At 32.1% G+C, this 26,089-nt stretch overlaps 1 protein-coding gene across 6 annotated transcripts in view; it reads right to left on the bottom strand.

Annotated features, from left to right (window-relative positions):
* Positions 1-26,089, bottom strand: part of LOC105227755 (ion transport peptide) — a 90,927-nt gene that overhangs the window by 41,961 nt on the left and 22,877 nt on the right. The window contains exons 1-2 of one of the 6 annotated variants that reach the window (XR_003845881.2): positions 10,947-11,394; positions 4,424-4,960 (exon numbers count right to left, since the gene is read on the bottom strand). The exons of 4 other annotated variants lie outside the window; for them this stretch is intronic. The gene's annotated coding sequence lies outside the window, so the exon portion shown is untranslated. Of the gene's footprint in view, positions 1-4,423; positions 4,961-10,946; positions 11,510-26,089 lie in introns of those variants that run through there. One more of the 6 variants, XR_007422349.1, reaches the window with a different exon arrangement.

Below are 26,089 nucleotides of genomic sequence, written 5' to 3'. Positions count from 1 at the left end.
CCAAAATATACGCAATAATTTCAAAACTAAAATTTTATGAAATATTTTTCGGCATTTGAAAGTTTTCAGTGAAAACTTGCTGCAAAGCGAAGGCTTTCAATGAAAGCTTATTACCAATTCATCGAAAGCTTCCACAATTGCATGCGCCAAATTTATTTATTTAATATTTTATTCTGAAAATTCGTTTAAGTTCCAAAAATTATTCATTAATTTCAAAACTAAAATTGTATGAAATATTTTTCGGCATTTGAAAGTTTTCAGTGAAAACTTGCTGCAAAGTGAAGGCTTTCAATGAAAGCTTATTGCCAATTCGGTGAAAGCTTCCACAATTGCATGCGCCAAATTTATTTATTTAAGGTTTTATTCTGCAAATTCGTTTAAATTCCAAAAATTATTCATTAATTTAAAAATTATAATTTTATGAAATATTTTTCGACGTTTGAAAGCTTTCAATGAAAGCATTTTGCGAATTCGTTTATATCCCAAAAATCTGTCCGTAATTTAACAATTAAGTTATAATAAATAGTTTTCGTGCTGGGAGAAAGCTTTCAATGAAAGCTCAGTGCGAATTCGGTTACATGAAAAAAGCTTCCAAAATTGCATGCGCCAAATTTATTTACTTTATTTTTTCATTGTTTGCAATTTTTTGTTTTGGTGCTGGGAAAAAGCTTTCAATGAAAGCTCAGTGCGAATTCGGTAACATGAAAAAAGCTTCCACAATTGCATGCGCCAAATTTATTTATTTTATTTTTTCATTGTTTGCTATTTTTTGTTTTGGTGCTGGGAGAAAGCTTTCATTGAAAGAACAGTGCGAATTCGGTTACATGAAATTAAGGAAAATAGTTTATCTGCAAACAGACGGCTTTTAATGAAAGCTCATTGCCAATTCGGCGAAAGCTTTCAAAATTGCATGCACCAAATTTCTTTCCTTTATTTTTTCATTGCTTTCAATTTTATATATTAATATTCAAAAGAAAATTGGTTTTCCTCGTTTTCCTTCGCTTTTCTAGCAGAGCTGAGCAGAGTTATCTCCAAATGTGGTGACCTCTTTTCAAACAAATCACATCAACCTTTTGAGGCCGGCAGACAACGTCAATTGCCAAGCGATTTGTATTGTGTTTTATTTGCCTTTTCTGCTTTTGTTTCGGTTTTTGTGTGTTTGTTTGTTTGCCTCTGTAAATCAAACACTTGCCTTCCGACACCACATGCTTAAGTGGCACGGGGTAATAACCTTTGCCGCTTTATTGCCAACACGGTATAGCGCTCGCAGTATGCACATACAAACATCCACGCACACACATATGAGCATACATATGTATGTAAGTGGTACAGATTGATGTTTGTTGGCCGCTGCCAGCTGCACATGTTGCCGGCTTGATGGAGGCTAATGAAGTCAAAGTCTGCACATACATACATAAGGTACGTATATAGATAGATGTAGATGCTCGCATAAGTGGGGTTAATTGAAATACAACTGCAACACAAATCGAAAATTAATCGAAAATGTACAATTAATAAATTTAAATCAAAGCGAAATGAAAACAAAAAGAAAGAGCAAAAAAAAAAACCGAAAAAACCGCGAGCGCAAACGTGCGATTGCAATTGCTCGAAATAAGTATGGAAAATGGAAAATGATAAATGAAAAATGGAAAATCATATTTGTACGGTAAATCTCAAAAGCTTCGATAATTGCAGCCAGACACAATAGATCGCTTTGGCATCACTTTATTAGTGCTGTATGTATGCTTATTTTCCTTTACTTTTGACTCGTTGCACCTCAATTGCTACAATTAAGAGATCACATTACCATACACACGCACACACATACATACACTTACATACACATATGCATGTATATATAAATATACGGATCGCATCTTCACTACAAATTACAACAGCGCGTTGACTGAAATGCGCACAAGCCATTGGCAAGTGCAAAAATGGACCTACAAGATTTATTACGAAAATCAATTAAGTCAGAAGTATAGTATACATACATACATATGCATGTACATACCGAAAATGCGCAATGTGTATGCATTTACAGTTGGCGGTCGCAATATGACATTCAAATAGATGTTAACAACTCGCTCAAGGTCAGACTGCTTGAGGGCCAACTATGGTTAGTGGCACTGGTGTGGGTGAAATACCGTTAATGTGGGAAATTCTTGCACACAAGCATACACAGAGAAGCGTGTGAGCAGAAGTATGTCACAGCGGAGTATTTATATTAAAAAATTTTTCAATTTGATTAGATTAGATTACAAAAAGTTTATGAGAAGAGGCGTCTAGCCACTTATGGCGGACTATTTCTACTTTTGTTTCTTACTATTTATTCATCAAGATCAAAAAAAAATTAATTTTTCAAAATTGAAAAAAAAAATCAAAATAAAAAAAAAAAATTTTTCCAAAATCTGACTGCCTTCTGATTCACTAAGTATATTCCATTATTTCTTCTCAGAATACGTAACCATTTTCGCGCAAAATTTTCATACACATGATATATTTCCCACAGGGCACACTCCCTTTTGCAACATACAATGTTCAAAGCGAATCTGTAAAATTACTTAATGCAAGTGCTAAATGAATTATTGTGTGATTGCCTTTTGCCTTTTAGGCTGTCGCATATGCATACTCCCACACCACAAGCCATTACAAGCACACTTCATTTACATTAAAATCGTTAACAGTTCATTTGTTTAATTTTATGATTACGTTGCAAATGCCAGTGTAAAAAGGCAGGCATTTACTTATATACATATGTAAGCATATAAGTATGTATGAAATTATATGCGCAATTATGTATATGATAAATATTGAACTTCTGTATTTGTACCCAATTCTGCTAAACATTACATACAAACAAACAGATATATTCCTAGAATGCAAATTTTTTTCTACCCAGAATATTCGGTAAGTTTTGGCTGCTATGCTGTTGCAAGCATTTAATTACTTCTAAAGTTTAGATATTTTCTAATTTTAAATTGTTATTTTTTGCAAGCTTAAGTATCGCTAAATTCCTTTTCAAAGGAATTTCAAGTGAAAAATGTAATCATATAAGCATAGTGTTTATTTTGAGCTGCCCGTCAAATCAGGAATGATAAAAATTTCCATAGTAAATAAAACTGAATATAAACAAGTATACCCAAAAGTTCAGGACATACATACAAAGTTTTTGCAAATTCGTTTTATATTTAAGTGCCACTGATGGAAAGATACTTGAAGGTATAAAAGTGAAATTCTTTGGTTGCATTGTTTTAGTAAATTTAGCTGCAATAAAAAACGGGCTCCAGACTATTTATGTCTACATTTTTGGCAATCTTGTGACTGGGACTGTTAGATTTATTTGAATAATTTTCCAGTGAATCGGTATGCTAATTTATTTATTAGTATACATAAGATTTACCAGGAATAATGCAGTTGCTTTCTTAAAATGTTTGTTTACCCAAATGCTTGATTTTAAACAATATTTTCAATTAAACGTTTGCAACATGCTGCAAATCATCTCATATTTTATTTAATGTTTTTTAATTTCATTTACATAATTTTTAAACACTTAAGGAATATTTGTACCAAAATTGCTTGAAGCTTGGGGGACATGTTGCTACCAAATTTCCTATCAACGTTAATTTTATTTTGCTAGCAATATTTCCTATTAATATGAATCTTACTTTGTTCTCATAAACTGATATCAGTTTTAAAACATATTTTTTCTCAATATGTTCCTAAAAATTTCATATTTTGTTTAATATTTATGAAGTCGTTATTGAAAATTTGGCAACATGTTGCTAACAACACTTTAAAAAATTTCAAATTATTTAAAACACTTCGGCAAAATGTTCTAGGAACAATTTAAAATTACAAGTTTAAAAAACTTTGGCGACATATTGCTAGCAACATGTAGATTTTAAAATATTTACCAAAACTTTAATAAATCATTTCGGCAACATTTTCAAAGTTATAAAAAAAACTGATTTCCTTACAATTTTTAACACTTTACAAAAGTTTTAAAAAATCGTTTTGCAACATTTCAGCAACATGTTGCTAGCAACATTTTCATATTGAGAACTACTTTTTCAAGTTGAATTTTGCTAAAAACTTTAAAATAATTTTACAAAGTTTTAATAAATTATCTCGTAACATTTCAGCAACATGTTGCTAGCAACATTTTTATATTGATAATTTTATTTTTGTTGTAGAATAAAAAAAATCTTTTAATTAATAATTCCGCAACATTTCGACAACATGTTGCTAGCAACATTATTTTCCATACGAAAATCTTTCAACTTTTAACAACATTTTCTGTTATCTTAAACCTTTTGGCGCATATTAAAGCCTTTCTAAACAATATTTAGCATATATGTATACACATAAAGACTTCATTTTTGAAATTTCTTTTATGACTGCTACGAAAATTACTTACATTTATTGAGAACTTCATTTGTATGCAATTCAAGTACAATGCCTTTTGCTGGTTTGTAGTAAATTGTGGTGTTTTGTTGTTGTTGATTTTTATTTTTTCTAAGCAAATATACAGTTGTATGTATAAATTGCTTTCAGACGGCGCTCGTTTAAGTACACAAAGTTGCGCCTCGCTTTTGTTTCGAATTCACTTTTCACACAGTTGAAAAAACTTAACGATTTTCTTCTTCCTCTTTTACCGGAGGTGCGAATGCAGCAGCAGTATTAATATATGAAATCTTTCACTGCCGCTTTGCTTCTTCTTTTTTAACAATAAATATATATTTTCTACTTTTTTGGCCAACTCTCGTTCTGTTTATTTGCCTTGGGTGCAAATATTTGTGTGTGTATGTGTGTGTTATAGCGAACTTTTATTGTATTTATTAAGTAACTTTTGCCACAAATCAGTTTATCAATATTTGTTTAATTTAGCAATACTGTGAGCGCTTGCCGCCAGTTAGTATTGTTGTGGTTGTTGTTGCGACGAATACTGCTCAATCTGCATCAATAAGAAATCAACTCAATTTAGTTTAATTTAGCGCATTTTTTACCCACAAGCTTCACATACAAACGCATACAAATAGGCGCACATGCGACTATAAACACACATATATATTGATATATTTATATGTATATGTACATGTGGCTATGTTTGGTTTGTATGCAAAGTCTGTGTGCTTTTAATTTTTTGCGTTGCCTTTTCGTTTGGCTGATTATTGGTTTTTGCTATCTTCTTGTTTTTGTTGCATTTTCAAAACAATTAATATTTATAAAACAAAGTTTATTGTTCCGCTAGTCGACGCCACTTTGTCACGTGCTTCAATTTAAATGATTCACCGGCAGACAAGAGGCTTCGCTTTCGTTAGACTCTGAAGAAAGCTTTAGCTTTTAGTTTGGTTTTTTGATTTATTATAATTTTACTGATTTTTTTTATTTTAATTATTCATTAGATTTATCAATGTATAAGTACCGTTGTAAAATATTTTATAGGTTATGGTGTTTAAAAATTTTCCTAATTAATTTTTTCTTATTAAGGTGTGAAGTGTTACGAGTTTTTGAAAGTTCTCTCACATTTCATGTGCTTGTGCTTACATTTTTGCTTTTGTATGTATAAAATCTTTTCTTACAAGTTTGCGAAAAATTAAAAAAAATATATATATAAATTTTTGAAAAAAAAAAATTTTTTGAAACTGGTTTTAAAATATAAGATTAATAGAGAAAATCTTGGATAGAATTGACTCTTCTAACTGTCATTTACTCCGGTCGCTTAAAACTTCAAAATAATTTTACAAAATTTTAATAAATTATTTCCTAAAATTTCGGCAACATGTTGCTAGCAACATTTTTGTTATGATAAAAATTGTCAGAAAGATGGAAAATTCTTATAGCTTGAGAAGGATAATACTAATGCACATATTTTTCTTAAATAAACGTCCACATTTTGAAAATATTATTATTATTATTTTTACAATATTTTTCTCCCTTTATAACTTCACTTTCCAAATCCCTATCCCAGTAGTTTATTGCTATGGTACCTTTGCAAGCGCCTCTAATATTTAATTTCCTTTCATTTCTAATTTCGTAAACATTTGTTATCTCCTCCGTCTACAAAGATTGTCTTCCTCGGTACTTGCTTTGCATTGCTGCTTAGTTGGCAGCAATTTTCGTGTTTTTTTTTTAGTTTTTTGTTTTATCGCTAAAAGTACAAGCGTATTTTCAATTTCGCGAACATTTGAAATGTCGGAAGTGTTTGCTTTGCACAAAATAATATTTCCTGTTGAGTTCAAACAAGCAAATGGCTACAACACACTGATATCGGTGTATATACATATGTACATACAAGTATGGCACAAAGTACAAGTTATTGTAGTTGCACTCAAGACTGAGACAATTGGAAGCGCGAATGACTTATCTAAAAATAGGCCAGACCGCATCCCAAAAGGTGCTGATAATCAAAATAATATTGTAATTTAATTTTAAATATTTTTGTATAAATTCAATATTAAATTTCAATTAATTGTCATAATTTTGGTTTCAAATCAAATAAAATTCTAAATAAATACGTTAATTGTTTCAAAAATTGTGAACTCAATATGCAATTATACATTAGTAAACTGATTAAATTATCTCGCTAACTGAAAGTAATGCCTTTTAAGTATAAAATTATTGCCTTTCGCGATTAAAAATTTCAATTTTGTTCTAAAAATATGTTCATTCATTAAATGTTTCTGCATATTATAAATGGGGACGTGTGTTTATAATTCCAGCTCCCACACAGCACGTGCCTTGCATGAGTAAGCGGATTTGACCTCAAAAGACCTACAAATATTCGAAAAGTGCGGCAAATTTTTGAAATGCAATTTCCTTTTCAATTATTATACTATTTTTGAAAATTATATTTTTCCAAGAACTATTATTAAATAAATATCTTCGAAAAGTATACGCTTGTGGTTAAAGCGCCGTTTAATCTTATAAATTCCACTAATTTCAGAATTTTCAAAGTAATTGGCCTGAAATTTCACTATGGTGGCATAATTTAAATAATTTGCATGTGAAACAAAAATAGTTTAAAAATAGAAAATGATTTTAAAAATAGAGGACGGTTTCGGGAAAAATATTGTTTTTTGTCAATCCGGGTCAAGTTTGATCAGATGTAAAGATATGTGTCAGGATTGTAATTCCTCGTACTTTACGTATGCCAAAAAAATTGCTAGATTTTAAGTAAAGCTAACAAGTCTAGCCGATATATTATTTTCAAAAATTATGTAATGACGAAAAAATTGTCCTTTTCAGGTAACACATTTGTACGTACATAGGTATGCCCTCTTAATTACGCAATGAAGTTATTGACTTTTTGTCATAATTGGACGTGTGCTCGCCGTAAATCATAAAAAAATAAAAAATAAAAAATTATTTTGAAGAAGCACAGCTTACAAGACTGTTACCGATAAATCTAACAGTAGCAGCATAATTACACGCATGGCAGCATTATTTACAGACACACATACAAATTTATTACAAATTTCTATACAAATGTATAGGTATATGTATGTCAGTTACTACAAAAATTTATTGTGATTTTGACAGTTGTTCTTATCAATGCTGCCGCCAGCGTTAATGATGCGGGCGATGCCATTTTTGATAGACTAGTAATGAAGCCGAAAATCGCTGGCACCTGAAGCCGTGAAACCAATAGGTAAACACAGACACGCACAAATTCACATGTGCGCATCAATTACTGTCTGTCTGCAAGTGTAGAATGCTTTAAGAATGTTTCTGCTACCAAAAAACACGGCGCTGGCAGGTAAGAGTGTAATAGTAGTAAAAACCACTTAACAACAGTCGCAACAATGGAACAGGACAATACAACAGAAATGTAGTAAAACATGGAAAAGAGCAAAAAAAAAAAAATGTAAAAATCACTATTGTCTAGGAGAGTTGTGGCAATGAAGAAAACTATAGAAAGAAAGCAAACGCACTAATGAGCAAACAAAATGAAGTGTGCGTGTAATAGGGATGCCATTGGAAAGATTGTTGAGAGATACGAAACCGTGATAAGATCATTAAACATGTAGTATTGTGAAAGCAAACAATGGACGGCGAGCGCGCTGTGTCAGTGACTCATTGACTTAATATTAGCTAAGCAAATAACGGTTTAACTTGTTGATTTTGTGCGATTGTAGGCGGCGCAATGGCTTTGGTAAATCCTGTCTTTGAAGAGTTGGTGTGAAATATAACTTCATGAATATATGTATGTATGTACATATATATCTATGAGAGTCATGTAAATATTTCTATATTCAAAAAAAAAAAACTGTATTTATATTTGTAATGAGAGCACACATTATCAAACTGTCTTAGTTCTTTCTTTTAAACAACAAAATATTTAAACTAAAAAATCTGCGTTTCCAAACTGTATTAACAGTAACTTATCTTACTAAAAGCCAATACCGGCTGAAGAGCAACACACACGGCATCATCTGATGAGCAACCAAATGAGCCTTAAAACAAAATGACAAACAGTGATCATTTTAGTATTTTTCCATTGCAAATGCGAGTTAAACGAATGCTAATTCGAAATTAAAAATTTCTCACTTCTCAAATATTGTCAATAACTACATACTATATGACAATGTGTTAGTGTGTGTGTGCGTGTAAGTGAATATTTGCAGTTATTTTTGTTGGTCTGCAGGCGCGCACGCCAAATAGCAATGAAAATGAAAATTTTTCAATTAAATAAACTACATCTCTTTATGAGACCTGCCGTGGGACGCCTGCTTTCTGTCCAAGAACAGAAAATAAAACCAAAAAACACAAGCAAAATCAACAACAACTTGCTGACAGCAATAGTTGCGCGCTGCACGTGCGTAATTAACACTTGCAATTTATATCTTTGGCGGAGAAAATGGTTGCTTTTTGCCACTATTGCTTATGTAAGGGGGGTATTGGGCGATACATAGTGCGCTGGCGTGTTTTTGCTGTTGGATGCGTGTTATTTAGAATATGGCTCTCAAGCGTGATTAGGCTTATTTTTGAGGAATTGAGACGTGCTGCTCGTAGCTAAAAAATTGTTTTTGGAATACGCTATTTTTATCGTTAAAGAACTTATTAAAAAAATATTTTTTTTAATTAATTTATTTAATTTATAATATATATTTTTTTTAATTTTTTTTTCATTTGAAACAAAAGTGATTTTTTAATTGAATACATTTATTTTTTCTTAGAGAAAATTGTTTGTAATTTAATTTTAAAAAATTTTTTGTTTAATTTTTTGTTCATTTAAAACAAAATACTTTTTAAATTGAAGAAACTCATTTATTCCTTAGAGAAAATTTGTGTAGTGGAGAAAAATATTTTTTTCTCTTTTATTTTTTTTTTTCATTTGAAACAAAAGGCATTTTTAATTGATAAAACACAAATTTTGCTTAGAAAAAATTTTTTTAGGGAGAAAAATATTTTTTTTTTGTGAAAAAAAATTAAATTAATTATTGTTAATGCTTTTTAACTTATCAAACCTTATTAGCATCTTTTTTTTTAAATAGAGTATTAGAAAATAATAAATTTTTTCATTACACAAAAATTTGTTTTTTAAGATTTTTTAAGTGTAGAAGAGGTTTTTAAATTTAATCTTATATGCTTTTTGATTACTTAGTTATTGTACTTTCCATTTCTTAACTCATTTTTTTTATTTGTATAAAGTAAATAATTAAAAAACACAGTTTTTAAAGCAAAAATTCACATATCTGCACTTTTTTTATAGAAATTTCAAAATTGTAATTTTCGCATGCGAATTCTAAACACCGTCATTTTACTGTTTTATCTTCATAATTTTATTATCTTTTTTAGATTTTATTAATTTTTTATCCAGACGTCTACGATCATTTTAATAAATGTATAAATTTATTTTATTTTATTTTTTGCAATATTCAATTTTTCAGATTCATATTCAAAAAATATAAATTTTTTTATATTTTGTAGAGATTATTTTTTTCTAAGTCTCAAATCAGATATCAAAATATTTTTTATATTTTTTTTAAATTTTCTTCGTATCATGTTAATCCAACAAGACATGTACGACTTTTCTAATACCTGTAAAAAATCATTTTTTCTCGTTAATAAATTATTTGCAGTTAATATATATGTATATATTTTATAGAAATTTCAAAATTCAAAATTTATATCATCTATATACATACATTTTTTTATTTTTTTCTTTTATTAATTTTTTATCCAAACATCTACGATCATTGTAATAAATGTACATATTTAATTTATTTTTTATTTAAATAATTATTGTTTCTGATTCAAGTTCAAAAGATTTTATATTTTTTGTAAGCAATTTTTTTGTAAGTATAATAATATCAAATTTATTTTATATATTTTTTATATCTTTTGTTATACTTTTTTTAAATATTTTGTTTTTATATTTTTTTTAATTTTTATATTTTAAATAATGCTTTTAATTTTTTCATATATTTATTTAATATTTTATACAATCCTATACTTTTCTTAATTTTTTTTAGTACAATTATCAAAATTTGTTGCTCTTAGGTCGTCTCTTTGCATTTTTTGTTTGCCAATATTTATTGGTTAATTGTCCGTTCGCCTAATGGCCACCTCGAAACCGCAAAATGCCGTCGCCACAACAAACGTCGACGCTGACACGGGCAAAGCGTTGTGCGCTGTGCGCTCAAAAGCGTTTACATAGCCAAAAAAACGAATTGGAATCAAACTGGTAACGTCGCTTAAGCGCGCACAAACGAATTTTTTATAACTTTTGTTTAAAATAATCTTATTATTACTGACTAATTTATTTTCATTGCAATTTCATTTATGCATTTGTTTTCGTTGCGCATATTTTATTTAAATAAAATTAATTATATTTTTTTCTGTCGCTTTCAATACAAACTGTTGTTGTTGTGTCGCAAAATTGCAAACGCTTGCAAAAAAATGAAAAAAAATATATAAATCTTGCTTTTGCTTACATCTTTCAATTAGTTGCTTTTTTTAACTTCTTGTATTCTGGCACTAGCTCATTGATTTATATTTATTTATTTAATTTCTTTCGTGTATTGCACACTGACACTTTTCGCTTTGCTTTGACTTTTTTCAAATTAATATTTTGTTGCTTTTTGTTGTTGTAAAACTGCGTTTGGTTATCTAAGAAACAAGAAACTTGTTGCTGTTGTTATTTATTGAATTTGTATCTCTCGCGAAGTCAAATGAATTTGAGCTGATGTTAACTTGTTGCTTCTTATTTAAGGACTAAAGCAAATGCGACGTCAGACATTGTATTTTAAACCGCTACCAATGCATGCAAGCAATGCCAAGCATTATTGAAACAGTCAAGCGGCCAAGCAGTCAAGCAGCAAAGGCAAAGAGGCTGCCGGCTGGTCTGAGCGCGAACGGCAGCAAAGCAGCAAGCAAATCTCGCGCAACTGGCTCATAGAAGTTCCCACTACTGTCCCAAAAGATAGAGATACTCGCACAAATCGCGCTTACTTTGCTCACCATACATAATCATGCAGAGTGGCAACAACTACACGCATAGAGCGTTACATGCCCACGTGCGTTCGTATATCCATACACGCGTACATATTTACTCGCTCACTTATCAAAAGTGCTGCTATCCAATCTCGTGGTAGTACTCTCTTTGGTAACCAATAATTTTGGTGAGTAGAAGTCAACTCTTGAAATGCATGGCTCGCATAGATACTAATGTGTACACGAGCGGACACATACGTGCATGTGTGAGTGAGTGATAGTTGATACATATGTGAAATGCCCAGCAAGAAATTTAAATTCATAAATTGTTACTATTGGTTTCTCTCATTTCTGTGATAAATGAGACTCTCGTAGTCGGATAATACTGTACAAGCTGACCAAACCGTTCCTTGGGGTCAAAAATATATTGCATAGAAGTAGTCAGGTAATCACATTGAAATAGTTCTGCTCCATGAGGATTTCCGAAGAAGTATATCTCTAATTTTGCTCGGTTTGTTGCAAATATTATATTTTCGTAAAGCCGTAAAACTTCTTTAGGAAAAGATAACCAATCTTAAAAAGTCACATGATGTCTACGTAATTGGGTCAAAGCTTGGGGGGAAGGTTAGTTGAAGTGTCTACTGTCAGTAGCTCTCAATCAACTTCAGCTTCAGATTTCCTGACTATTGAGTGGCTTTCTGGCCAAGGTTGTAGCCATTAAGGTAGCAGTCGATTTACTGTTCTGGAGTGCAGCCTCCTTCAGGGAAGTGAGCATCCACTCAGATAGAGATAACGGCTATACTAGTCTTAAACAAATTAACAGTGCGTTCATGGTTGGTCAAAGAGTGCCTTACCTCGCTATCAATAGCATCGAGTGACTTTGTGATAAAACTGGTATGTGTGCCAGGCCACAGCAGAATCGCATGAAACTGTAAAGCTGATGAGCTAGCAAGAAAAGGCATAGTTCTAGTGTTCTACTGTTAGATAGCTGGGTAGTCATTGGACCACCATCGTTACATGCGCTGTAGCAAAAGCCTTTTGGACCAAGATCGATCGCAACAGATCTAGTGATCTCTTTGCCCTCAATAAGGCCAGGCTCTCACTAGTTGTGGGGCTTTTAACAGGCCATTGCTCTACTGGCGTCCACGAAGTAAGGTTGGGAATCCTACCAGACTCCATCTGCAGAAGCTGTATGGAAGAAGATAAGGTGGAAACAACTCAACACTTCATTCTTGACTGTGTCGCGTTTGGGCGGTCAAGACTTAAACACTTGAGAGCACATACCTCAAATACAAAAATATATACCGAGCCTTCTTCTGCCATCAACCGGAAATCCTAGCACTTATGTACCTATCGTAGACGCTCAAATATCTAAAAAGAACTGTAAATCAGATGTGTAACGCCTAAAAGCACACCACATTTTTCCAAAACATCTTATTTATTCAAAAGAATTTTGATATAACTGTAATTTCCTTCAAATATGACAATTCCAAACACTTAAGCAAATCTCCTACGCGTTCAAGATTGAAAGTCAATACTGACTAATAAAAATTTCTGTGTAATTACGCAGATATTTTCAGTTAAAAAGGAGCAAAACACCAGCAATTAAAACAAATTCGAAAAAACTTTTTGAAAATACATACATACATACACACGTAAATGCATATATGAATGTATTTTATGGGTTTTACCAAACACCAAAGAGTCACAATCGAGTATATTGACACACTTTCATATACATATAGTTTCGTGCATGCAAACACCGTGAGAGTATCACAAATATCACAAGTACTCTTTCGTTGTACTTGGCAACATCAGATGTGTGGCGCGACAAAGCGACAAATGCACTGCTCTTTAGCTCAACATATCTGCTTTGGCAATCAGTGATAAAAAAGGTTGAAATTTTTGTCAGTAATTAATAAATAGCGCTCTCGCTCTCTTGCACGATCTTATGCGCTCTTTTTTGTGCCCCCTTTTTTCAAATGCTCTCACTACTTCCGAGCAGATTTTCATTTTACAAGCAGTCAATGGAGGAGCAGCATTTTCAAGAGAATTTTTGTATACACTTAACTTATGTATATGTGTGTGTATGAGTTTGCAGCGTCGTGACCACTTGTTGCTTGCCACTCCAACAACATCAAATTGGAAAATGTTCACTCCAGTTCGAAATATATATTAGGCATGGAGCATGCCACTTACTCGTACATACTTTGAAATATGTATGTATGTGTGTGTACTAAACGTTTATTCTGAATGTACATATGTATGTATGTAGGCATAGCTTATGACTAATATGCTCTTAATTGATGTTTGGAGTTTCCCCAAGCCTTTGCTATGCGGCAAAGGAAACTTTTTGAACTTTGTTAATTGCGGTACTAAATATTCCGCGTGTGCAGTATACAGCGATTTAAATGACTCTGTACAATATTTCTTTGCAATTACAATTTTTGGAATTAGAAAGCTTATTGTTGGAGCATATACATATGTATGTAATTGTTTATTGATTAAAAAAATGACGAAAAAATGTCAGCGTTTCCGAACTTTTAATTTCGGACATGCTTTTTGAGCACTTCCAAAATAAATTTTTCATGAAGAATGAAATATATTTTAAGTTTTCTTCCTACTAAATACTGAAATATGAATTAAACTTAAAAAGTAATATCGAAATTTTTCGGGATCTCGACATGCTCCAATCGAAATCCCGAAATTAAAAAGATCCATAAATTGCATAAAAATTATGAATATTTTAAGACAAAATTTTCGGGATCCCGAAGAAAGAAATATATTTTTAAATTTTCTTCTCTAGTAAATACTGAAATATGAAATAAACTTAAAATAGTAATATCGAACATTTTCGGGATCCCGAAATGCTCCAATCGAAATCCCGAATTTAAAAAGATCCATAAATTGCATAAAAATTATAAATTGTTTAAGACAATTTATTTTGTTAACCAAATATACATATTAGAAAGTTTTCGGGATCCCGAAAATTTCTTCTCGAAATCCGGAGTTTAAAAAATTTAATAAAAATTAAGACTGTTTTATTTTAAAGCAAATTAATTTTTGTTAATTAAATATACCTCAACATTTTCGGGATCTCACAGTGCTAAACTCGAAAACCCGAAGTTAAAAAGATGTCAAAATTGCATGAAAGTTATGATTCATTAATTAAACTTTTTTTTTTTGTTAACTAAAAATATATCTGAAAATTTTCGGGATCCCGATTAAAAAATATAAAAATTGAATAAAAATTATGACTTTTTTGTTTTAAAAGCAAATTTATTTTTCTTAACTAAATATATCTGAAAATTTTCGGGATCCCGAAGCAATCAACTCTGGAAATTTTAAATTATTTTTAAAAAATTTACAAGATTAAATAGATTTAAAAATCGGATAAGAATTATAAACTACATTTTCTGAAGGCACTGTTTTTGCAAACTAAATATATTTGAGCAATTTCGGGATAGCAAGAATATTGTCCCGAAATCCCGGTAATAAAAATAACTTAAAATTGCATACACATTCTGGTTTTTAGAGGCAATTTATTTTTGTTAACTAAATATATAAATATTTTTTTATATATATACATACTTATGTATGTATGTATGTATGTATATGTATGTATGTAAATATATCATTTGTCTGATCATCTTTTTCACGAATGCATTCACGCGCAGAGCTATTATTTTGCATTGTAATTATGTCTCGTGCTTTTCTCGATATCGCAATGTTGCCATGAACTTTTGGCTGCATAGCAAGCAAAGCAACAACTTATGCCGCTTGTTGTTGTTGTTTTACAAAACCCCATTCAACAGTAAATGCTCAATGATCGTGTACACGTTCGCCACAACGGTGGGCGATGATGCGTATCGGGAATTTTGTGAAAATAAACACAGATTACACAATCAACCAGCAGAGGCAGGCATGTAAACATAAACAAAAACAATAAAAACGCAACAAAATATATTATAAACCTGTAATTCGAGCTAATGGCAAACGATCAATGCTCACCGAACGATCGTTAAAAACTAGCGCCTTCTTACACACACGCACACAAAATGAAGTATGTCTGTTGGTGTGTTTGTATGCGTTTGCATACTTATTTATGTTTGTAGGTTTGCTTGTAAAAGGAAGCAAATCCGTAGACTTGGTCACACTCGCAGCGACGGCATGCTTGGAATTGCATCGATCGGTTGACTCGGTTGACGGCACGCTGCAGTTGAGTGTGTGTTTGTTGGCGGTGATTATGTATACCCCTTGGGAATGGTGGTATTTGTGGGTGTTAATTGCATAGAATAACAAAAGCAAACATTTAAATTGGAATTTGAACATGACTAAATAATAACAATAACAAAGCAGTCAACTAAAGAGCTTAAGGGGAGGCGGGTGACAATTATTGCCTTAACGCTGTGCAACACCTTTACACTCCACACTATGTGTATGTGTGTATGTGTGTGTGTCTATGCACCACTGTTTATATTGCATAATCGTTCGCTTCGTATGAATCAAACCGTGTTGCGTACACATTTTCCGTAGCACCCAAATCCAAATGCACATATATATTTATGTTGACATACAAACGCACAATGTTGTCGGCGGCATGCTCGCATAAATATTTGTTAGAAGTATGCACGAGTTTGTAGAAATATTTAGATTTGAAAAAAGTGATTTATTGGGCGCACGCTTCGTTGACATTTTCAATTGAGAAGTTTACTATTTGGCCGTAAACATAAACAGGATATTATGTACGTAATGAATAGCGGTATTGGGTGTCTGTCATGCTCAAGTGGTCTCTCATTTTTGGTCACTTGCATTTGTGTACCTTGCAAGTGATTGCAAAACGTTTAGAAAGTACTAAGGCAGCTCGAAATATGTGTGCATAGACTCAGTCGCAATTTATGTGGTCTCAAGTTTGTTTACTACAAGTTAACCTCTTTAAGATTTTATGACATTTTTGAATTAATTTTGAAGCCATTCCATAGCAAAAAACTCAAAGTTTTGTCAAAAATAGGTTGACACAATTTTTAAACGGTGAAATCTTCGGTCCATATTACTTCAAAAATGATGTCGGTGAAAACGTAACCGCCGACGACTACCGTTATCAACAATTTGATGCCTGTAATTGAAGCTCGTGATCTCGGCGACATTTAGTTTCAACAAGACGGCGCCACTTCCCGCGCATCGCATCAATAAATGGATATATTGTGAGAACACTTCGGTGAGCAGATAATTTCACGATCTGGGTCGTTCGATTCACACAATTAGACCTTTTCCTGTAAGGATATGATAAGTCTAAAGTCTATGAGGACAATTCCGCTTCGACTGAGGCCTTAGAGAAATACATCACGCGATTCATTCGCAAATTACTTCGACTAGATCGAATCGAAAATTGGACTCATCGGATAGACCATCTGAAAAGTAGTCACGGCCAACATTTGAAAGAGATAATCTTCAAAAATAAATGTCAAAGAATGTTCTTTCGAATGGTAATAAACATTCCCCAATAAATTTGAAGCTTCTGTTTTTTCTTTAGGTAAGTATAATAGGGAACCTAAAAAGCTTTTTTACTGGTTTATCAGGTATAACCTTGAGATGAAATTTTTCCAAAATTTGGTGAAGATCATAAATTATCGTCTTTATTCTATGCTTGATTTTAAACCTCATTTAAATTGATTCAGTAAGATTCATGTATTTGAATATGAATAATGAGGTTTAAGAAAATATGAGCTTGAAAATATGAAAATACGGTGCGACCAATTTTTTAAATCGTTTCCAAAATGTGGTGCAATACAAAAATCGACCTTCAGGAACATGAGATAAAAAGGAGCTTGGTGTTCCTTAAGAAAATTTATACTTGGCTGTATTACATCTGTCAAATCAGAAAAGTGCCAAACTTGAATGGCAAGAAACACCACCAGACTCTTATATACATATGTACATAAGTAATAGCTTTATAGCCTCAAAGGTGTTCAGGGTCAATATTTATTATCTTCTTGTAAATTATTGAGTATGAAATGATGAAATGTAAAATTTTTTATAGCAAATCAATTGTTCTCATAAAACCACTGGACTTCTCCGGAAACTTAGTTGTGTAAAAATAAATTCTCTCACAAAAAAACCCCCAATAACTTAATAACGATTAGAAAAATACAAAAATTCCGAAAAGTAATTATAAGTATCGTACCATTATTAGTAAAAGATTAGCGACCCCTTTAATTGCATACAAAGAATTCGAGTCAGGTGCTGTTGTTCGGTTGAAACGCCTACTGAGAGGTAAAGATCTATGCATGATAAATTGCAAATCAATACGCTACAATATTGGTGAATAAAAAACATTAAAAATTAATGGGAATAGAAGGTAAACAATTTATGTAATTTACAGCGAAAACTTAAGGCATTCCTTTTGTCATAGAAATACACGAGAATGGTGTAATTCAGTGAAATCAGCTGTGGGCAACATAGGAATCTGAGTTGCATACCGAGGGATGGAAAAGTTTCCGTTAGAAACTGTTATTGTGTCAGAGACGTTTAATATTTGCACTATCATGCATAGGTTGCAATAAATTGTTAGAGCCATGCAAACGCAGGAATAACTTATGAAATCGTTTAAAGTGTTTTGCAATTTGTTTTGAATGAATCATTTCCGAACATATAATTGCCACATTTGCAGGCATACGAATGATCTTTGCCGCACCGCAATCTATGTACATACGATCTATTGAGAATTGCTCGCATTTGCTTGCGTTCTTAGTTTACATACATTTGAAAAACAGACCGATTTCTCAACAACAACAATGCATTGCGTAGCTGGCGCAGATCCATTCACTCGTTCCTCCATTCATTGGCACGTTCGTTTGCGTGCCTGTTCGCCGTGCTCGCTTGTTTGCCTGCAATTTGCACGTCAAATGATCATGCAATATAATTTAATGTTAATTGCCAGCGACGATTAATTGAGTCACAAGTCAGACAAGTAGTACTCGCAATTTGTTATTCTAATGTAATTATTAATTTATTGTTGCTACGTATTAAAAAATTGCCAAGCAGTAGTCGGTCTGCCGCCTAAAAACACAATGTGTACTTTTCCATTTAGAAGTAATACTGCGAAGAATGGCTGCTCGCGCTGCTCATTTGCATCGAGAAGCCCATTTTGGTAAGTCAATGCGCGGCGAATGAACTGAATTTTACGGTAACGAGCTGGCCAGAACCGGGTCGCAGCGGCTCTGTCATTTGTCATAACGATTGTGACGTCAAATGCATTGGCTAGATCGAGTCTGTTTTGTTTTTTAATTGCATCGGTCCTCTAAGTCAGCGGTGCACAAACACTTTCTTGATTGTTATAATTTATGATTGAAGAAGATTTTTAAAAAGAAGTAGTATTCTTATTTAGATATGCCAATTTATTTTTCTTTTTCGACAAATAAGCCATCTTCAAAATAATCCTGGCAAAAATTATTGAATCTGAAAAAGGAACTTCAACATGGCAATTAGGTAATAATAAAGTGATATCTGTAAATTCTTGCTGAAGATGTTCTAAAACAACCAATATTTAAGGAATGAACAGTTTTTAAATTGAAATTGTGCCATAGCGGTCCCATAGTAGTTTGGGAACCCCTGCATTAAGTAATATCTCAAGTATATTCTAAAACAACTAAAATTTATAGAATACATAGTTAATAATAAATAGAAATTTTGCTTAAGTGGGCCCCTAGCAGTTTGGAAAACCCTGCATTAAATAATCAATGCCGTATTTGTTACATTCAACTGTAATGTAAAGTACAAAAAAGATTTATTTACATCATTTGTTGGATTTTATATCGATCAAGGTTGTTTGTGGTATAAATACATATATGTATTAGAATACAAGTATATACATATATTCATATTGTCATCTGTAAATAATTACACAAATATGGCAAATTACTCAGCGTTATTGGCAATTTCTTAGATTTTTCTTATCTTAGATTTCTCATTAAATAATGACAGTGTTCTCATCAGTTGATTTATTAAGACTTTGAACTTATTTAGTATTTAGATCACTGATGTAGATAAGTTCTCTGAATTTCGTTGACTAATCAATGTTAAGGATTAAGTGATAATAAAACGAAAACAATAAGTCAGGAAATACTGTTTAATTCGGTGTGTGTAAAAACTGGCGGAAATCGCATTCATATTTTATTTGAGAGCATCACAAGAAGAAATTATTGCCAAGCAGGCGTCATATCTTTCTTAAAAAAAAATTTTTTGAGGCACATTTGTTCCGTTTTCATTGGATTAGGACCGAATTGGACCTCCGCTGTCCTGTTCCAGCGCTGTACTGCTGGACTTTGCATAAGCTTAGCAGGGGTTGGTCAACAACTAGCTCGTCCACCGAAGACTCGCTCTCAGTAAGGTTCATTTTGCCGCAATCGGAGAAGTTTTACTGCTCATTGCATACATTAACGCAAATTTTCACAGTTGTATGGAGGAAAATGCAGCTGAAACATCTACTTATCATCCATCTATACTGTATTATTTAGCTTTTGAGAGTCTGAGGTTAAAACATCTCAGCAGTCATATCTTATATACTGAACATGGCCGAATAAACGGAATTATTATCAGCCGTCTCAACACAATTGTGGCAAGTCAAAGCTGCTTCTGGATTTTTGATAATATTTTCGGTCAATTACAGTGGACCGGCTGTTCAAAGAAGGTCCGGTTTTATTGTTTTGGGTTGACCTAACCTAGCTTATTGGTATATTATTTTGAGTAGTATATATCGGAAAATCAACTTTTATATAGCACCCCAAATTCTATACCGATTGTGGTTAAGAACCCAGAGAAAGAACTTTTGAGTTAAATAAATAAATGAGGACTGCACCGTAATCTCAAGTCTATTGTGATAGAGAGCAACTCACTAGGCCTCCGCTGCGCTTTCTCTAATAAAAAATCAAAGTCAAAGCAATTTATAACTTAAAGTTTCGCTTCGTGGGATGCCAACTTATCTATTATTCACTATTTGTAGGTTAAGTATATGTACATCGGCCGCCAATAAAAAATAATTTCTCACATTATTTAATAATATTGTTGAATAAAAACTTTCGGCGCGATTGCTTTGGAGAGGTCTAGACAGTTGACATTATCATTGTAACGCATGGACTCTCTTTTAGCTTCGCACTTTCAAGTGTCATTCAATTAAAATACCGTTGTTCTATGCCGTTTAAGTGCAATCATTTTCGAGCATTATTTTGCATGAAAGTGCCTTCCTGTACTACACATATACATATACATAAGTACCAACTCATATGTATGTAAATATCATATAAAGTATAAATAGTAGCAATATTTGTTATTTAGTGTTCGGAGCCGACAAAAAGCGATTATTTAATCACGAATTACTCGGTGTTTCCTTTGCTTTCGAAAGCCGGCTTGAACCTGAAATAATCTGAACAATTAAAAGTTTATCTTTACCGCTCTCCGTCATTGCAGTCATTTTAGCAGAGATTTTTTGTAAGAAACACAAAACAGAAATAAATTGAAAGTCATCTTGATGAAAGCGCTGAAAAGTAAAACTAACGTGTTTAATAATAGCAATGTATGTATATATATGTATGCACGTACGAGTATGTAAATATATATGTATGTATATGTATTAAAATGTCTGTATGATCACAAGTGGATTGCCGTGAATCTGCCAACTAACGGCGCTTTTCTTCGTGCTCTCTTTTTCTGTAATAACAGCAGTTGACATAAATCAGTTTGCCGTTCGTAACTTGTTTTTATTCACGCTCACGCGCGATACTAATATTTTCATGCTTATATTTCGAATATATATATATTTTCAGAGCGCAAGTTACGTACATCTGTCATATATAACAATTTTATAACCAAAACATTTGTCCAATATAACCATTATATAACTATTTTATAACCAAACCCCACATTTTGCTTCAATATAAGTGGTTTCTTTTAACTAATTTTTTCTACGCCTGTAAAGTTATGAAAAGTGATGTTACGTTCTTTTGCATTTTAGGTGACGATATGTACATACATACATATATACCATATGTGTATGATTTAGTTCGTCTTTTAGTTTAAGCTTCGCGAATTCTTACCAAAAAACGGCATACTTGTCTGAAATATTGAAAATGTCTAAATACTGCTGCACTACCACGCCCGCCTAACAGATTACGGCAATTTCAAGTTTTCCATATGGTTCGCCTCGCATATAGACCCACCTTACATTTATGTTTCTAATTTTAGCAACAATTGCTAAGCGCGCAATGTTAATTACAGTTTTTGCGACGGAACGGCGACAACAACAAAAACACTAATAACAACAAGCGCGGAACTGTAAATTCAAATAGCGCACATATCTCAACGACATACTCATAACCGTACTTGACGGTTATTAAGCAGCGACTTTGAGATAAAATGTGTAAATGATTGCAAATACACCGTACACATACGTACATACAGAAATTCTCGTATGTATAGAAATTAATAGCTGGGTATATTGCAGGTGAATGAAAAGTGCGCATTTCACGCAGAACTCAACCGTTCGCTTATATTATATATTGTAAAAATCATATTTTTATATCAAATATTTTTACTAACAGTATGTATGTAACTATGTGCACATGTATGTGTATGTATGTTTATTTTAAGTACTTAATATGGAAATAAGCTGAAACAAATGAGCTTCTTTGATTACTGTTTGCCACCGCTGGCGTCATGATTGGCAGGTTGCGTATACGCCATGTACCATACCTCGAATATATCTTTTGTTATTATGTAAAGTAATTATATTTATATACAGAACAAAGTATTTGCAGTTAATAACGAAGTTTGTAACACACAGAGAGAAAAGCGGAGACCATAAAGTATATATATGTATAAATGATCAGCTATTTGACGAGCTGGGTCGATTTAACCATGTTCGTCTCTATATACATAGTAACTTGAGTTTTTGAGATATCGTTCTGAAATTTTGCACGCGTTCTTTTCTCTACAAGAAGCTGCTCATTTGTTCGAATCACTGATATCGCACCACTATACGACATAGCTGACATACAAACTGATCGTTGGAAATCAAGTCCTTGTATGAAAAATTTTTTTATTCGCAAAGATTTATTCTCAAAATTTGGCATAGTTTATAATCTGAAGCAGCCCTATAATCTTAGAATAAATTGTTCAAATCGGACCGCTATACGATATAGCTGTCATACAAACTGACCGTTCCAAAGCAAAATAAAAGTCTCTTTACACCCTTTTGGCATAAGAAATGCAACCGTGAAGTCTATTATAGCTTTTAGCAACAGAAGTTAACGCTTTTTATTCTTTTTTTCTATTTCGTTTATTCTCTCATTAATAATTAATGATAATAAAAAAGTTATAAACACTTGCTAGTAATCAAAACAGTAATTGGCAATAACACTTCATATCTCAATTATTTGAAATTATCATGCTATAAAACAGTTTATTATAGCGAAACCTTCTAGTAAAAGCCTCTACCTCTGATAGTGTTGGAGTAAATTTACACGACCATCTACATACATTAACAATCATGCAGCATGACAGGTAAATATTTATATGAACTTACTACTTAGGTGAAACTATTTGTCTATGAGAGCAAATGATACCTCATAGGAAACTTTTTTTTTTTTGATAATTATCAAATGTAGTTATGTTAAGGTCTACTAAGTATGTTAAAATTATGTGATCTTAAAAAATGTGAAGCATACACCGAATTTCGACTGTTTTGTTGAGCTTCTTTACTCTCAACCATGATCCAATTTTAGAAATTTTTGATGATAACATGATATTGACAAGTGTTTTGCCTTCGTTTTAAGGTTCAAAGTTAAATTTTTAAAATATGCCAGTCAATAAATGCAGGCTTTTAAGTGGTAACTGCATACGAATAGATTGTACAATACATCATCATAATATAAACAAAAAATTCAGGAAAAAAATATAAAAAGGTATATCTGGCATTATGAATTTTAATTTACATATTTCCATAAGAAAAATCACTCACTCAAGAATCACGCTTTTAATTTAAGTTCTTTTAATTCTAATTTCACTAGAATCGAATAAGTTTCATAAGCAGTGGCCTACCTACTTGCTACCTACAAAGCATCCACGTAAGCAGATCTCATGTGAGTAAATAAAATTTAACTTAATTTTTATTGCTTAATCGTTTTTGAATAATTTAATACTTTTCTCAATAATTAATTAGTTTCTAATTTATACAATAGTCTATAAATTCGCTCTTAACTGTGATTTTCTGCCTAAACATGTATTGTATACTAGCACTCTTAAATACAACTAAACACGAATTGCCTTTCAATAGCATGTACTTAAGTAATTATAAATCATAAAGTATTGCAGTTACGGCATATAGTAAATCCCCAGAGATTTAATGTTTAAAAACGATCATTACGTGTATAGCGCGTAAGTTTTAATGAAGTTATGATTAAAAAAATTATCCTCAACTGAAATTTACGTTAAGAAAAAAATTATGTCGAGATCTTAAAGTGCAAGCGTACAAAATAAAGCTTGTGCAAGAACTAAAGCCACTCGACCTTCCCAAGCGACATCGCTTCGTTCAATGGGCTCTTGAAAAGTTCGAAGAAGATCCGACATTTTCGAACTAAATTTCGTTCAGCTTTGAGCTAATTTTCTGGCTCAATAGATATGTAAACAAGCAAAATTGCCACATTTGGGACAAAGAGTAACCTGAAGAGATTCAAGAGCTGCTTTTTCATTCAGAAACCACACCGATTTAGAGTGGTTTGTGGGCCGGTGGAATCTATGATCCATATTTCCCCAAAAATGAAACGTAACGTAAACGTTTAAAAACGTAACCGTCAATAGCGACCGTCATCAATTTTACCAATTTTATGTTTTGTGTGATATCACCCCGTTAGTCTTTCCCCTGTGGGGATATGTAAAGTCTAAAGTCTATGTGGACAATCCCGCTTCGATTCAGGCTTTGGAGCAAAACAACACACCTGTCATTCGCCAGTTACCAGTCGAAATGCTCGAACGAGTCATCGAAAATCGGACTCAAAACAAAAAAAAAGTTTTGCAAGTAATAACTTAAATAGATCGATATATTGTGTTATTAACTATAAGCGTCTGAAATCGACTATTTCAACAAATGAGCAACTTTTTGGGGAGGAATGGACGTATGCAAAATGTCAGATCGATATCTGAAAGACTATTTGCATATATAGTATATATTCAGCCCATACATATGTATGTATATTTTATAAAGTCTCCGACGTTTCCTTCTAGGTATGTAAACTAATATACCCTGTTCGAGGTACTTGTATAACAAAACCTAAGTAAATAATAATAGTAATAACCTCCATACAAAAACCTTTATGCTATCAACAAGCACTTTTCTTCAGACAATTACTTAAAGTTGCGAAACCATGGAGAATAATATCTACTTATGTATATTTATTTTAATGCCGGTGATGGATGCTTTATTTATTTAATATCTTTTGCTCAGTTGCCTAGCACATAAGCCCTAATTTACATATATATAATTTTGATATAAGTATTAACACACAGCCCGACAAAGTCTTCTTAATTTTTAACACATCAATATTTGAGAATTGGAAAGAACACTTTACTTCCTCACATTCTCGATGCGCTAGGCAAACATGTGACTACATACATATGTACATATGTATGTATGTCTGTTAAGTGCGCTACATTTTTTAAAGCGTCTCTGATTCACTGCGGAAATTGGTGATGCTGCGGAAGTGTGCGCCCTTAACACAATTACCCTCATTAAATTAAATAATTTCCTCTTTAAGTTTCATATGCGGTGCTATTTTTACGCACAGCCCTAAAAATAAATAGGAAATAACTAGAACATTGTAACATATATTTGACACCGCAATGTGCTACTTCAATTATGGTCGCAGAAATTAATGAAAAGTGTTTTTTACTTGAGTTATATATATTTTTGTATTAGATTTGAACGCAAAAAATCGAAAATTATTTCGACTAATACCTAAGAAGCAACAAATTTTCTGCACTTCACACTTTGCGAACTTACGACGTTTGGAAATCTATAAAGAGGTAAACATAGGCAAAGTAAATTATAAGCAAAAACACCACAAATCGATCAATATTTCATACCAAAATAATCAATGCCCACAATTTCAGCAAATTATTGCAAAGAGATCCGAACTAAATGCAAATATATAATATTGACTCGGTATTTAACTTGAAAAAAAAATGCAAATTAGGTTATTATCAAGTAGACTATGACAATATGTAAATGGGAGTGTCCGTCTTGAATCGCAACCAAGAACTAAATTTGAAAGTAAATACTTGTATTGGATTAATACCATATATCTAGAAATTAGCATAAAAACCTTCATATTTATATTAAAGTTGCTAATATGTCTTCTAAGCAAATGTGACTTTCAATTGTTATCGCGTAGAGCAAACACAAATGAACGTGAAAAAAGAGTTTACTACAATAAAACCTACTTGAATACAGAAAATGGACCGCAGTGAGTGAATTGTCAAGTTAAAGTTTTCGGCTATCAAAAAGTTTACTCGAAATACATACATTCGACTTGGAATCTTAAGCCTACACAGTTAACGTTTATTCAAATTTGTTTTGTAGTGAATCAAGTTCATT

The sequence above is a fragment of the Bactrocera dorsalis genome, chromosome 3 (assembly GCF_023373825.1).
Source record: "Bactrocera dorsalis isolate Fly_Bdor chromosome 3, ASM2337382v1, whole genome shotgun sequence".
Lineage (NCBI taxonomy): Eukaryota > Metazoa > Arthropoda > Insecta > Diptera > Tephritidae > Bactrocera > Bactrocera dorsalis.
This window is presented reverse-complemented; position numbering and strand designations above follow the sequence as displayed.